Below are 16,027 nucleotides of genomic sequence, written 5' to 3'. Positions count from 1 at the left end.
TTATGTATATACTCGAAAAGTACTCATGCTCTTTGCTCACACGTATTTTGTTTTGTCATACCACTTGAATTTCTTGACTTCAATAATGCAGGATATGCTTAGCATATCTTTGTATTTCATTCATCGTTTCTTTAGATGACAAATCATCAGAATCATTTTATTTTTGCTTCGTCTTTCCAAACTTTTTACTCACAATATGCTGTTTAGACACATGCAGATCACATGCAGTGCATTCAGACAGTATTCAGACCCATTCATTTTTTTCACATTTTATTATGTTGCAGACTTATGCTAAAATGCTTTAAATATTTTTTTTTTTCACATCAATCTACATGACAAAGCAACAAACAGATTTTTGATAACTTAGTCAATTTATTAAAAAGAAAAAAACTAGAAATACCCTTCACTATGACACTTGAAATTTAGCTCAGATGCATCCCATTTCTCTGGATCATATCTGAGTTGTTTCTACACTTGGTATAGGAGTCCAACTATGTCAATCTCCAAATTAATTGGACATGATTTAGAAAGGCACACACCTGACTATATAAGGTTTTACAGCTGAAAATGCATATCAGAGCAAAAATCAAGCCATGATGTCAAAGGAACTGCCTGCAGAGCACAGAGAAAGGATTTTGTCGAGGCACAGATCTGGGGAAGGCTACAATGTTTTTATTTAGGACCAACCAGGACTCTTCCTAGAGCTGGCCGCCCAGCCAAACTGAGCAATAGGGTATATGTCGAACGTCACTTGACCAAACCGGAAAACTGGTCTCACCACATCCGCTTGCCGGAAAAGTAACAGTAACCTGCTAACCTACCTTATTCAGATTATTTTTTGCCTTTTATTTTAGCTTTAATATCTGAATGTTAGTGAGAAGAAAATGTCTTTGTCAAAACTGATAAAAGTACCAGAAGCAGGAAAATATGGATACGTAATGTGAGATGTGAGAATTTGGAGGACCACTACAGCCTGTAGTTGACATTTAGTCTCCACGGATGTCAGTCACGGTCGACGACGCTCAAAAGAGGGTGCTGTGCCTGTGTTGTTTGCCTGGAACGACTTCTCTCTACTGGCAGCAAGACCAAGCATCTGGGAGAGAACACAACGGCCAGAGGATGAAGTAACTGAAGAGGAAAACCTGTATGTTGAAGTTTTGCTTCAGTGCTACAATTACTATTCCTAACCAAATCCATCAGCTTTGGATATAGCATGTGAGATAATAGAAGTGCAACAGCAGATGATAGAAGAACTGCGAAAAAGCCTGGAAGAGGTAACACTGAATCAAGCATTTGGCTTGGAGAGGTTTTCAGCATCGGACGATGACATCAGATTCTATACCAGGTATGTATTGTGTCAAATGATATTCATTTTGCATACCCCTGTGGAAATGATTTTGTTGCAGACCTAAATTGTGTTCACATTCATTCATTCAATAGCCTTTATTTATACTGGGTGAACAATGAGGCAACTCTTTTATAAGGGGATCCCAATAACACAGGACCATATTAAAGTAAATGAATAAAAGCAAGATAGGATTTACATAATCACAGAATTACAAATATAATATAACAATGCAGCCTTAAAAAATTCAGATCATGCTGCAATTCATTCTAACAGGCCAGTGTACTGCCACAGCCTTTTGGCAAAATCTATCAGGGCTATCATCAATAATGAGGTATGCTTTGAAAATAATAAATAATTTTCTTTCACTCTTTTAGATTTGCCAGCTACCATCATTTACATACATTTTGGAGACAGATTGAACCTGCAACTAGGAGAAATGTGCGTGCTGGTCCTTGTTACAGTGTAGTTATACAATTAAGTACAGAGTAATAATAGTTAACAACATGTACTTACTATAGAGTTAGGATTAGAATTAGGGTTTGTTTTAGGGTTAGTTGTATGTAATTATGCATAATTTACTGTAATTACATGCAAGTACATGTAACATGTGTAACAAGGACACTATAAAATAAAGTGTTACCCATCATTTTATTTTTAAAAGAAGCTTGCTGATTAATCAGCACCCAAGACAAGACTAATATCCATTTCAATCGAATTAAAAAAACATACATACATTAATTATGACCAGGCAATGATTATCATTATTACCATTAAGTCTTGTATCCCCTGCCTCCTTGATTTATGAACTGTTACTGTTCTTGGTGTACCTGTCACTGGGTCTGAAGTAGAAAGATCTGGGTGATCGCATCAACATTCATCAGTCCACTGTCAGCAGGGTTATCAAAAATTGGGTACATTTTTGCTATACCTTACTGGGCGCTGTTGGAATATGGATGTCTCCTGAGGAAATTGGAGCCACAATGCCAAGTGTGTTTGGCAAGTACTCTGACACCCAAGTCATTATTGACTGTACAGAGCTGAGATGTCTGATGCCTTCATCTTTACTCTTACAGAGTGAGATTTTTTTCTTAGTATCAATCCTACACTATCCTGAAAGGAATGATTGGTGTGTCACCACATGGTGCTGTTACTTTTGTTTCCTCATGGTATTCTGGTTCTGTCAGTGACAGATTTGTTCAGGCAATCTGGCATTATCCCTCTTTTGAATAAAGATATGGCTGTAATGGTGGACAAGGGATTCATAATCGATGTTCTAGTGCCCTGCAAAATGTACAGATCATCAATTCTAACTAAATTGTCACAGCTGTCTCACGATGAAGTGCTGGTCACTCAGGACATAGCACGGTTAAGGATACATGTAAAGAGACAAAAAGGCGCATCAAAGAGAACAAACTGTTTGACACGGTTATCCCTCTGACCATTGCTGGCAGTATCAACCAGCTTTTTGCGGTAGAATGCCTTCTAATTAACTATCAAAACAAGCCACTGGTCAAGGCATTGACCAAAGAACCTGTTAACCTGTGTTAACCTCAATGAGCCAGAGATTTGATACATAATTATGTAGCCATAAGTGGTTTTCATTTACTGTTTTCATTAACTGTCCCCATCTCTTTTATATCTAGTAAAATGAATGAAATTTGGAAACTTATTTTATACAGTCACAATGAGATGAAAAGTCTATAAAAAATAGGAAAAATAAAAATGATCATGCAACCAACTTTACAACTCACATTATCCTGCATCAATCATTACAGCCTTTTAGAGAAAGACAGGTACTTTTGCATATACACATTAAAATAAAACTGGTCCAACCTCTCTCTGATAGCTGCTGTTATCATCGGGTCAACATATGTACGCTGCACCAGCATGTCATCCTGGGCACAGATCACAAAATCGCACCATTGCAGGCCAGTGATCATCAGTTGACCCTGCACCTGCCAGTAATACAAGTGGCTTTCACAGAGTGCTAAAGTACCATGCTGCATTTGAAGGTATTTACAGTCCACATAGTTCTTCATATTGGGGCACTTTATCTCAATCAGTCCAAATGGTGGCTGTGCGAATGGATCGTAAATCAAAGCCATCTGATGAGGCATCAAGCCAAGGGGCATCAGGGTGGAGATGAAGCCTCAAACGCCATGTCTGCACCTCTTCTCATTTCTGCTGTCTGCCGTGTTCCTTTGAGGATAATTTCTGCAAGAGACTCATTCTATTGATAGAACTCATTTTCCTGACAAAACACACCTCTCTAAAACGTACAGAGCTTATGCCACTCCTGTTCTGCTGCCTGCTCTCTTGTGGCAGCCTCAGTCTTACAGGCCGTGTCCAGTGTGACTATCAAGCTTTTAAGTTGGAAGTGCTCCTCTTCAGAGCTCACATTCTGTTGGGTCAAGCCTGTACTCTCCAAGAGGCAGCGGTGGTTAAGGTGGAGGATCTTGGTGCATGTTGTGCACCAAGACTTTGTGGGCAATATAGGCTGCTGGTAAGAGAGCACACTCCCTTTTTGTGCTAAGCCAAAGCTGTCTCAACAAGGATCTTCCCATCACATATCCCCATATATGCTACTAAATGTTTCTCCGTAATGTCAAAGTATTTTTATGTGTCTCCAATCTGTAGCAAAGAGATGTAAAGTCCACAACCAAGCCCTTGTAGAGTGTACATTTGTAAAAGACAGTAATAGTGAAAATGTGAAAGACGGCAATTTTCATGCACTGACAAGTAGATATGTTGGAGAAACAGTTTTTGCGATAAGTGTACAACAAGGGTATTCAACAATACCACTGAGTGCAGCATGTGATATAGTAATAACATTTACAATACTGCCTATGACCATGTAGATGGTGGTCTTGTGATGACCATTGTGTTTATTGTCCCAGGTTTCACTCCCTGACAAAAAAAGAAATAAATAATATCAGCACTGTAAAAAATGACCTTGAAATTTACAGAAAAACTATGTAAAATCCCTACAGAAAAGTATTGTAAACCCAAAAACATATATTTTTTGTTTAAATCACAGTGATTTTTTGTAACCTATTAAACAGAATGTTTTTGTTATATTTACAACAACAATATGTGATTATAATCAAATTTATTTGTTAAAACTACAAATATTGGTATCAAAAACAGAGAAATACTGTAATGCTCATAACAAAACAATTTTGTTAATTTGACATGCAAATATTGTAAAAACTAAAGTTTTAGTCAGTTGTTCTTAAAAAATACAAATAAAGTATGTAAATCACTTTACAAGTTTATGCTGTACTTTTATCATGATTGATGAAACGATGCAAATTGAGGTAATAAAAATGTTTTCACAAAAAAATTCATTGTGAACCTGAGAGGTTGCCTATCTTATATATAAAAATAGGCTACAATTATAATAACATTGTTTTTATAATTTAGGCTTTATTTTTGTGTGTGTATAAGACATTAAAATGATTGACATATACAAAGTAATACTTCTGTTCAGTCCTTATCCTTGTATAATGCCTTATGTTTCTTTTAGTCTTTAAATTTTAATGTAATAGCCTGGTTTTCTATATTGGCTTATTGATAAAATAATAGTAATAATTTGAGCATTGTGTCATTATCACAGGCTAAACAACCAAACAGTGCCTTCACATCACTTTATGATGTATTTGTATAGCCTACTTTATTTATAGAGTGTGTGTATATAAGGAATTAAAATTATAATTTTCTGTTCAGTCCTAACCATAATCCTTGTATGCTTTATGTTTCTTTTAGTCTTTAAATTTTAATGTAATACTTAGCCTAGTTTTCTATTTATATTTATAAAATTTGAGCATTGTATCATTTTCACAGGCTAAACAACCTAACAGTGCCTCCTCTAACCACAGACTTGTACCTGTCCTCTCTCATTGTGCACTAGTCTGCCTAATTTTGAATTTCATAGTGCGCAATTGAAGCTCGTCTCTGATTGGATACTGAAGTGAGAGCGGGAGAAGCACGAGCTCCTTGTTCATGGCTGCTATGCTAACGTCAATTAACGAGCGAGCCAGCGGTGCTTGCTAGAAAGAAAACAGAGGCACAGCAGAAATCTTCGGACCACTTTGTCATTTTAAAAGTTTTTTGGAGGATCTGCTGCTGTTCAATCCGAAAATTGAAAGTTTGCAAGGTAAGCTTCACATTTAGCCTACTTTTTTTTTTCCCTAAGACCAAACGAAAATGTGTAAGCACATGATGTAAGCTAGCACCAGTTGATATTTAATACCAGTAACGTTAATGTTAACGTTAGCTAGCTAGCTAGCTAGATCAAGCGTGATAACTTAGTTAAGCTGAATAGCACAGGCAAACACTTAAAATACTAAAAATGATCACCTGTGTCTTTTGTAAAAAGAAATTGGATACATTAAGAGGCTATGTACTACATTGCAGAGTGCATAGAAATGAGCCCCGTTGTCTTTTCAAATGTGTTGGCGCCAACTGTAGTCAAACATTTACCACTTACTCAGCTTTCAAGGGCCATTTTTATCGTGTGCACAATGCACCTGCACCGCAAGCTGCTCCTATAGCTGTTGTTGCGGATTTAAAATGCGCAGTTTCATTATGTGCCCGCCATTTTCACACGGTGAAAGAGCTAGTGTCTCACTTAAATGATCATATTGGACAGGGCAGGTCGGTGTCATGTCCAGTAAGTGGTTGTAAGCACGTATTTACAAAAAAGTCATCATTTACTTCTCACATGTGTAGGAAACATAAAGCATGCTCCCCAGATGGTATTGATAACATGTACAGGGAAACTCGCCCTCAGCCCCCAGATATCATTGCCAGTACAGGTGATTCAGAAAACACACATGAAGCCATGCCAACAGCTAGTGCAGCCAGTGATATGCCGGAGAATGATAGTCAGTCTTATCTCAGAAACATGTGTCTCTTTTACCTTAAACTGCAAGGACAGCTGCTTATTCCTGCCTCTACTATATAGACTATTGTTGAGAAATGCAAAATGTGCATGAGTTAGGTCAAGCCTATACAATAACTAAAGTAAATACTTTAAACATGATATGAGCCTATCAGATGAAGCAGTCACTAATATCTGTGACTGCATTAAAGAGTCAGATTTGTCATCAGGGACAATTAAGAACAACATACTCCAGAAATCAGACATTCACAAAAATGTTTAAATACACAGAACCCCAAAAAGTGGCATTGGGAATGGATGAAAACATGACAGAAAAATGTGCTTACTACATACCAGTGGCAGAAACTCTGAAGAGCTTTTTGCAGTCACATTTAGGGAGGAATACACAGTCACAACAGTTTGGAGATCCTGATGTAGAGGTTTTTACGGATTTATATGATGGACAAAATTTCAAATGTCACCAGTTATTTAATGAAAACCCTGAAAGCCTCAAACTGATTTTGTACCAGATTCATTTGAAGTTGTGAATCCCCTGGGTTCTGCTAAAAAGACACACAAAGTTCTTGCAGTCTATCTTTCATTAGCAAATTTACCCATTAATTTGCATTCAAATACTGATAATATGTTTTTAGTCTTGTTGTGTATTGAGAATGACCTTAAGCGTTTTGGAGTAGCCAAAGTTTTCTCAGAGTTGTTAGCAGATCTGAAATCCTTGGAGACAGATGGAATAAATGTAGATGGAGAAACCGTAAAAGGGGGTCTTTACTGCATTGCTAGGGATAACTTGGGTTCTCATTGCATAGGTGGGTTTACAGAGAACTTCAGCCACTCTCATTATTTTTGCAGGTACTGTGAAATCACAAGAAGTGAGTTTGAGGCTGATCCGAATGTCTGTGGTCCTCCACGCACCCCAGAGACATATGACGCGGCTGTTGCTGATCTCCAGGCTGAAAACATCCAAGGTGTCAGAGGAATAAAGGTAAACTCTATCTTTAATACCCTTGAGTCTTTTCACGTATCCCAGCCTGGTCTCCCGCCATGTTTAGGTCATGACCTCTTTGAAGGAGTCTTGTCATATGATCTAGCACTGTACCTGAAGAACATTATAAAAAAGCAAAAATGGTTCACATACTCACTCTTAAACAGGCGCATCAAACAGTTTAAGTACAAAGGATCTGAAGCACTCACAAAGCCATGTGCTGTCAACCCTGACAGAGCCAAGTTATCAGGGCAAGCCATTCAAAACTGGAACCTTTTGAGATTGCTACCAGTTTTGATTGGTGACAAAGTGCAAAACCATGAGGATGAAGTATGGCAGTTAGCTCTCCAGCTAAAAGACATTGTGGATCTTATTTGTGCTCAGAACATTTCCTTGTCCCAGATAGCATATCTTGACATTTTGATCCAAGAATATTTGGAGTCGAGAAAGATGTTGTTTCCTGAAATTCAACTAAAACCCAAGCACCACTATTTGCGCCATTATTCAGCACTGCTCTTGAAATTTGGTCCATTGATTAGGTTATGGACGATTAGATTTGAAAGTAAACACAGTTATTTTAAAAGATGTGCCAGACACTTGAAAAACTTCAAAAACATTTGTCAAACTTTGTCAGAGCGTCATCAGATGTATCAGGCATATCTTTTAGCCGCGCAAGAATGCAGTAAACTACTGCAAGTGAAGGACAGCTGTGCGTTTTATCCCAACCTCTACAGTAACGCTATTAAACATGCAGTCAGGGAGTTAGCCTTTTCAGAGAGAAATACCACAGTTACCACAAACATCCAGTACAAAGGCACTGCATATAAAAAAGGACAGTTTCTTGTGTACAGAAATTATGAGTATATGGAGATTGGTGAACTTCTACTCATCTTGATTCAAAATGACGTGTGTGTATGTTTTGATGGATATCCGCAAAGGCATCTTCCTCTCAGAATACCATCTGTATTCTGTGACAATGGACAGTCTTGGGTTACAGTGTATCAACATTAATGACCTGCCCGATTTCTATCCTTTGGTGTCATACATTCTTGATGGATACCAAGTCATTCCACTAAAACACAGTATTGTGGCAAAATAAAGTCCAATTAAAGCTCACTCACTTCTCACTGTAAATAGTTTGACATTAATAAAAGTGTTACCTGATGCATGTCCCTGCTCTGTTAAGTGTATGTACTGTATATTTTTTCTGTTCTGTTCGAAGGTGGCATTTTTTCTTCAATGCAAATATGAGTGACTCAAGAGCAAACATTCCTAGATGTCGCCATCATGGAAGTCCTACCACAACTTCAAGCAGTGAACAAAAACATCCTGGAAGAGCACTTGCAGTCCATTGGAGTCGAGACATATGATGATCTACGCTTCGTAACGGAGGCTGATTTGATGACTACATTAAGACCTGTACAAGCCAGAAAGCTTCTTTCTGTTTGGAAACAGAAATGTAAGTAAAAACACCACACAACCCACAACTATTCAAAATCAAAAGCAGACATGGACATTGTGTAATATTGTACAGTGTGAATCATAATCTTTTTTGTCATTTAAAGACTACACTCCTGAGAACAGCTCACTATCATCTGTGGAAGCCTCACCTACCCAATCGCTGTCATTGCTCTCTGTTACACCCCAAAGTACATCGTCAACCTCCTCCAGCAGCCCAGGACTTGACACACATTGGGATGACAACTTTGAAATTCCATGGAGTAAATTTCCTGATGAAGTGATGCATTCTTTGGAGAGGGGAAAAAGGCCAGGCGCAAAACTGAGGCAAATGGTCCGGATTGTTGTGACTGAGATGATGGAAAAATGCCCTCATGTAGGTAAAAAGCATTCAACTGATGTTGCAACAAAAATGGTGGCAAAATATCCCAAATCTCTCCAGGATGTAATAGATGGTGATACAGGCTACCATTCACTTGTCAAACAGTTGCTAAACAGAATTGAAAATGTGAGGCGCACTTCAACACCCAAAATAAGAAAAAGAAAACATCAGACTGATGTCTCAGACCACACAGACGAGATCCCATTAGAAGAGAGAGTAGCAATGCAGGAGACTTACGGATGCATTAAATGGAATGTAAAATTTCTGCCCCTTGAAGAAACTCAAGAGAACCAGCAGCAAAAGATAGAAAAACTCAAGGTGATGTTCCAACACTCTGATGCCAATCCAGAAGAGGTAAAATGTCTAATGAAGTCCACATTTTATACACCGCGTCAACCAGGGAAAAAGTATCAAATGCCTTAGAGAGGAGTGGCCGTTTTGGTTTGATGAACTTGGCATGTCGTTCCACTTCATGGAACTGACTGGGATTGACCTCAAAGAGACATTCACACGAAATTTGGATTTGAAGGGAAAAAGGCTTCTCGACTACATGACCACAGTTTGTGTCAACAAGAGCAAGAAGCTCCTTCAGAATTATGCAAGGCTTCAGAGGATGCGGGTACTGCAGAGTGGCTGCTCAGATGATGTGATAGAGATGCTCCTGCTTCTGCTCAGCTACTTTGATGAGGAGTCCATGTTCTTCCATGTAGAAGATACATGTCTGGCAGAAGAGGTCCAACTGGAGCAAGTGCCTCTGACACCCACTGTTATTGTCTGTGGTAAGTCTGTTTCATATCTCTTTTTTTTTAATTGCACTGTTTATAGAATTTGTCATGTGAGTGCAGCGCTTATTAATATAACCTGTTAAATTTGTTCATAGGACAGTCCTGCTATTCCACAACAAGCTACATGCTGAGTCTGGATCGGAACCTTATCAACACAAACATCTCCTTCATTTCTGCATTGTGCCTCATGTTCGGGAGTTACTACTGTTTTAATATCCATTATCCATCTGAGCTGGCTTCAACTCTGGAGTTTGTTCAAAGGTGAGTAAACATGGCTTACTCATTTTTCAGACCTGGGAGTCTGTCTCTGAGGTACCGGTCTTAATCCGGACCTTAACTAAGGCTGGGACTCAAGGCCAGGAGTCAGACCCAGACTAAGAGCCAGACTCAAGCCCGGTCTTAGTCTGGGTCTGACTCTTGGCCTTGCCTCTGGGTGTGGCCTGAGTCTCGGCCAAGCTCGGACTCAGACTGTTATATCTCTCTCTCTCTCTCTCTCTCTCTCTCTCTCTCTCGTGTTAAGTGTTCTCTTTATTTTTTTGAGCTGTGTGCGTGCGTGCGTGAGCGTGTATTTATCACTTTGTGGGTACCAAATGTCCCCATAAGGATAGTAAAACCCGAACTTTTTGACCTTGTGGGGACATTTTGTCGGTCCCCATGAGGAAAACAGCTTATAAATCATACTAAATTATGTTTTTTGAAAATGTAAAAATGCAGAATGTTTTCTGTGAGGGTTAGGTTTAGGGGTAGGGTTAGGTTTAGGGGATAGAATATAAAGTTTGTACAGTATAAAAACCATTATGTCTATGGAAAGTCCCCATAAAACATGGAAACACAACAAAGGGGGAGCGGTAGTGTAGCAGTTAGCGTGCTGCGCTATGAACCTGGCGACCAGAGTTCGATTCCCGCTCATGGCTAACACCAGTGACGATTATCTGAACCGGTCCCGGGCCTCCCCTAGGTCTACTCAGCCTAAAATGAGTACCTGGTGCGGTGTGTAAAACATCGCCACTGGGGAGACAAAGGTGGTTGGGCGTGGTGCTGGCCACCCACCCCCTTGTGTACTGTTCCGGCCTTCAGAGGTGCTCGCTAACAGCACTTGCCCCTACAGTCTGTTCAGGCTAAATGGGGGATCTTTGTCTTTGTATATATATATATTTCTTGTTTTTTTTTACTGATCAATTAAAATGCTTAATATGCTTTTATTCTACAGGTGTTTTTTCTCCATAAACCCAGAAAAAGGAACCAAAGTAGAGAACAAAAAATCCAAGCGTCGTCTCAACGTGAACCCTCGAGTCCTCACCCTGATACAGGAACTCTCCGATCACGAGTGGTGTTAAGCCTAAGTATGGACTCTTTCTGTGGACTCTGACTGTTTGTTTGAGAAGAGGTACTGTTAGTTTTCGCTTTAAATCCACAATGTGTATTATGGTTAAGGCACAATAAGTAATTTTTGTTTTAAATGCACTATGTAACTTTTTCTGGTAGAGGGTCCACCACCTGCTTGTTTCATGAAGATGTTCTTGCTTTGCGGGAATGTTCCACAGTATGGTATAAAACTTATCTATCTTGCATTTATTCAATTAGAACTTTTTTTATTGCAAATAAATACCTTAAAGGAACTCGCCAACATTTTGGGACTTTAGCTTATTCACTGTATCCCCCAGAGTTAGATAAGTCCATACATACCCTCCGCCCAAGTAGCAGTGCTTCGCCTTCTGAGAATATAGTTCCCAGTATGTATACGGTTAAAAGATGGCTGTGTCTCATATGACCTTGTTATTTGTACACACTGTGACTATACAAATCACAACATATAAATAGGAAAATGTTGGGCGTTATTTTGTCACTTATTGGGAGCAGTATGCTAGCTGGAGCCATTTACTTCAAGTCTTTGTGCTAAGCTAGGCTAGCGGTGGGTGCGTCAGACAGAGTTACAGCACGCACGGAGATGAAAAGGGTATGTATGGACTTATCTAACTCTGGGGGATACAGTGAATAAGCTAAAGTCCCAAAAAGTCAGCGTGTTCCTTTAACAAACATGCATTCTTACTTTGAGGGGGCTCGCCTCTCCACAGATCTGACCTGTAACTTGGCCTTGTTGGCATCACCTGATTGTCTCCATGGAGATAGATAAGTTTATGCCATACTGTGGAACATTCCAGACAGGGAGAGTGGGTGGTTGTTGTGAATTGGGTTGTTGTTGAGCACCTGGCACTTAAAAATTGTGACAAAAAAATGTCCAGATTTAAAGAGGAGTAACTTCTGGAGTATTTCAACTGGGATTCATATTAAAATAACCATTGTAGCTTCTTTGCATGTTGTATACATTGAAAAAAAATGCATCCAATTGTTTTATGCCATACTGTGGAACATTCCAGACAGGAAGAGTGTGTGTTGCTGTTGTGAATTGGGTTGTTGTTGTGCGCCTGGCACTTAAACTTTGTTCAAAAAACATTGAAAAGTTTTCAAACTTTGTTTGAAAAAAAAAAAAAAAATGCATCCAATTGTTTACAACTATTGACTATGGCTGTTCAATAAATTTCCCAAAAGTGATATTTTCCTCTTGTCTTTTCTCAAGATGTATTTTTTTAGATCTACCACAATATAACTTCATTATTAAAAAATAAAAATACAGCATATTATGAATAGATTTTATGTATAATATACAGAACATCTCCATTTAAAACGCAGTTTTACTGTTGTTTTAGCAGTTTAAATTAGTTTTATGTATGATATTTCCCTGTTACTTTTATAATTTATTGATGCACAATAAGCAATTATTACATGTAAAAAATACAGGAAATGGTCTATTTATATACAACAGAGTTATGCAAAATTAACAAAAGAAATTGTAGAATTAACCGTTTTTTAATGTGATTCACCCGTGATTTTATTCACTGTAAATCAATTTACATATTTCGCCAGTAAAGTTATCTACTTTGCTGCTGTATTTTTTACAGGAATTATCTGGTAACCACAGCTGCCAGCGTTTTCCTGTAAAAACAACGTTTTTTTTTTTTTACAGTGAGCATTACGAGACAAGAAAATTAAAAGGAAAAAAATAACACACAATACTTACTAGTCAGGCAAAGTATGTGACATATTACCTATGACTGCCTATGTCAAAACAATAAGAGCAAAAAAATAGCATTTAATAATGCATTGCTGTCCTAAGGTTCCTGATCATAACAAGTTACATTATACAGTTGTCTTATAGTTTATATTTTAATATCACTAATACCAGGAGTCATGTCTCAACACTTACAGCTGTTCTGGGCTTGTGCCATTGCTGCTCTGTCTCAGTGCAAGGGGAACAACCTGCACATCAAGCTCTAAATAATGTGCCGTTTGAAACAGCACAGCAACAATGTGGTTGCAACACTGCAGTACCAGCCACACACGAGCACCGATTTGATATGAGGTTGACAGGGTCCGAATCCTGAAGAACAATCTGTACAAAAGTATGGAGATACATTTTTACAAACACTGACATTGATTTTGAGGATCAGTTTAGTTAGGTTGATGGGGCAAGTTTGGCAATGCCAACAATACAATAAATACAATAACAGAATTTGTTAATACTGTGCATAATAGAGGGATTTTTATTTTGGGGGCCTGATTGTGAATAACATGGAATAATAGGTGGCACGCAAGAATCAAGGATTTACAGTCAGTCAACTATACCCCAGCGACCTCACTATCCTTGTCTTTTAACAAGTAGACAAACAACAACAATGAACTTGGAACAAATCTGCATGCATTTACCAAGCATCTCAGGATAACAAAGGGACTTGGTCATGATCACAGATTCATCTATTCTTAGTCCAACTCTGAAAGGCTTGATAAAAACTGTCCCTGAACGGGAACAAACTGAGAACTCAAACAGAAAACCCAAACCATCCCTAACATCACACTCAGGCTGTGTGGCTTCTCACTTTTCCTCATAGACCTTTGACAGGCTGCCCTGATGCTGACAGAACCAGTCAGCCTGTCTTTATTTGATACTGGTGAATAAATTAACGTGTTAATGTGAAATAGATCCATAGATAAGTCTAGGTAGTTTATGTAAGCATTAGCATAGCTTGTTACATATTGTACAGCATTTCCATTCGGGACTGCTACATACCCTCGTAGATGCATACGTATGAGGAAGCATATAGCTTAAATCCCTTATCCATTATGGTGGCAGGTGTTTTAAATGTCAACCTGCATATGCGATGGACATCAGTTGTGCTCATCTTTGGAAGTTCCTGAAGACATCTTGAGCAAAACCACGCCATGTCAGCATAGAAAATAGAACGACCTGCTTTACAGAATACGGAAGTTTGTTGTGCATAACCCCCATTGGGGGAGAAGGGTCTTGGTAAGTGAGGTGACCCAGAACCCGATGGTCACTCTGGTTGAGCTCCAGAGATCATGAGTGGAGATGGGAGAAACTTGCAGAAGGACAACCATCACTGCAACACTCCACCAATCTGTGCTTTATGGAGTGGCCAGACGGAAGCCTCTCCTCAGTGCAAGACACATGAAAGCATTCTTGGAATTAGAAAAAAAGCACCCCCAGACTGTGAGAAACAAGATTCTCTGGTCTGATGAAACAAAGATTGAACTTGGAATTGAAATTGGCTTCAATTACAAGTGTCATGTCTGGAGAAAACCAGGCACTGCTCAACACCTACGCATCATATTGCGATTTTGGATATATATTATGCATATAATAAATTGCACATGCTCATATTGCGATTTCATTTTGATTGGGATCAATTGTGCAGCCCTATGCATGTGACCACATAGTATTATAAGTGTAAATGCTCATGTGGTCGAATGCATTCGAAATGTGGCAAAGGACCCCTTACTCACTTAACAGGTAATCATTGTACGACAGTGTGCCAAAGCACAGGAATTAAACTTTGCCCACTGGAATCCCAAGATGATGAAACAGAGAAACAATGGGTCTCTGTGGTTGGACAGCAGTAAAACTAGGTGCCTAAATTTGAGTTGAAGACTCATTCCAAAGGAAACTTGTGGACTCGTATTGTAATCGGGCTGTATTCAAGATGATTTCTAAAAAAAAAAAACATTTTGAAATATGGATACAGCCGATTGTTGTTAAGTGTCAACATAAAATACCTTAAGCTTGCTCACAGGAGGGGGAAGAACAACAATAGTAAATCTAGAATGGAAAGGGTATCCATTTTATGATGAATTGGATGAGGTTTTGAAAGACAAACAGTTTTGCCCTGTTGAGGGCTATGTTTTGGACTCCAACCTCTCAAGCATCGAACAACACCTTTTCAGACATTGTGGGTGCTGTAACTCTACAAGATCCACAAGAAGATAGTGAAGGTTCCAGAATGTAGATTTAACAGTATCACCATCAACAGACACCATCGCTTTAGTTAAGCCATTATATGTCATAGGTACTTTAAGACCCCTGCACACTTCATACCATGTCGAAGAACAAAAGGGTGTGACATAATTTAAAACTAAATCTGGCCAAAACACCAAATGGTCTTTTCGCATTTCAGTGGTTTGTAACAGCTCACTATGGTGAACTTTCAAGGAAAACTTGGTAATGGCTGCAATACTCTCTTACTGCCATTGGTCCATGTCATCGGTAAGTGTGACCTGGAGCTCCACCTTTTTGGATGAAGACAATTCATTCCAGTATGTTGTTCAGTCAGTTAAGATCAGTTAACATGAACACACTGGTGTGCAGAGTTATTAGCGAGCTGATACAAACTTACCTTCATCTGTATGATCGTTCGCGTATAGACATTTTCCAAAATCATGTAAAGTGATTTATTTTGTTTAATTAGTCAGGGTAACAGGGTAATCGGCACATATTTTGGCTGCATATAGCTTGTCATAATCAAGTAGCTAAAACAGCTTTTACTGATCGTGTGAATTCTACTCATAGAATGAAGCATGAAGTCATTGACAACAGAGGTGTTTCCAGCATTGAAGGACATCCGGACCTTAACCCAGACAATTTTATTTTCACACTAGCAACCACTTCTCTGTAGTCCAAAGCTGGTGAGAGGGTATTCTTTGAGTTTTGCTCTGGCTGGGCCTGTTTCTACAGTTCCTAAATCTTCCACTCTAGTACTATCCTCAACATCCTCTCTCCTCCCTGAATCATCTGTGATGCAAAAGAACAGATACAGCACAT

General features: G+C 38.8%; 1 protein-coding gene across 1 annotated transcript in view; it reads right to left on the bottom strand.

Annotated features, from left to right (window-relative positions):
- LOC127644906 (gastrula zinc finger protein XlCGF8.2DB-like) overlaps positions 1-16,027 on the bottom strand; it is a 60,553-nt gene that overhangs the window by 20,888 nt on the left and 23,638 nt on the right. The gene's annotated exons all lie outside the window — the stretch shown is intronic.

The sequence above is a fragment of the Xyrauchen texanus genome, chromosome 6, assembly GCF_025860055.1.
Source record: "Xyrauchen texanus isolate HMW12.3.18 chromosome 6, RBS_HiC_50CHRs, whole genome shotgun sequence".
Lineage (NCBI taxonomy): Eukaryota > Metazoa > Chordata > Actinopteri > Cypriniformes > Catostomidae > Xyrauchen > Xyrauchen texanus.
The sequence above is the reverse complement of the archived record's forward strand: the minus strand, read 5'-3'. Positions and strand labels throughout refer to the sequence as shown.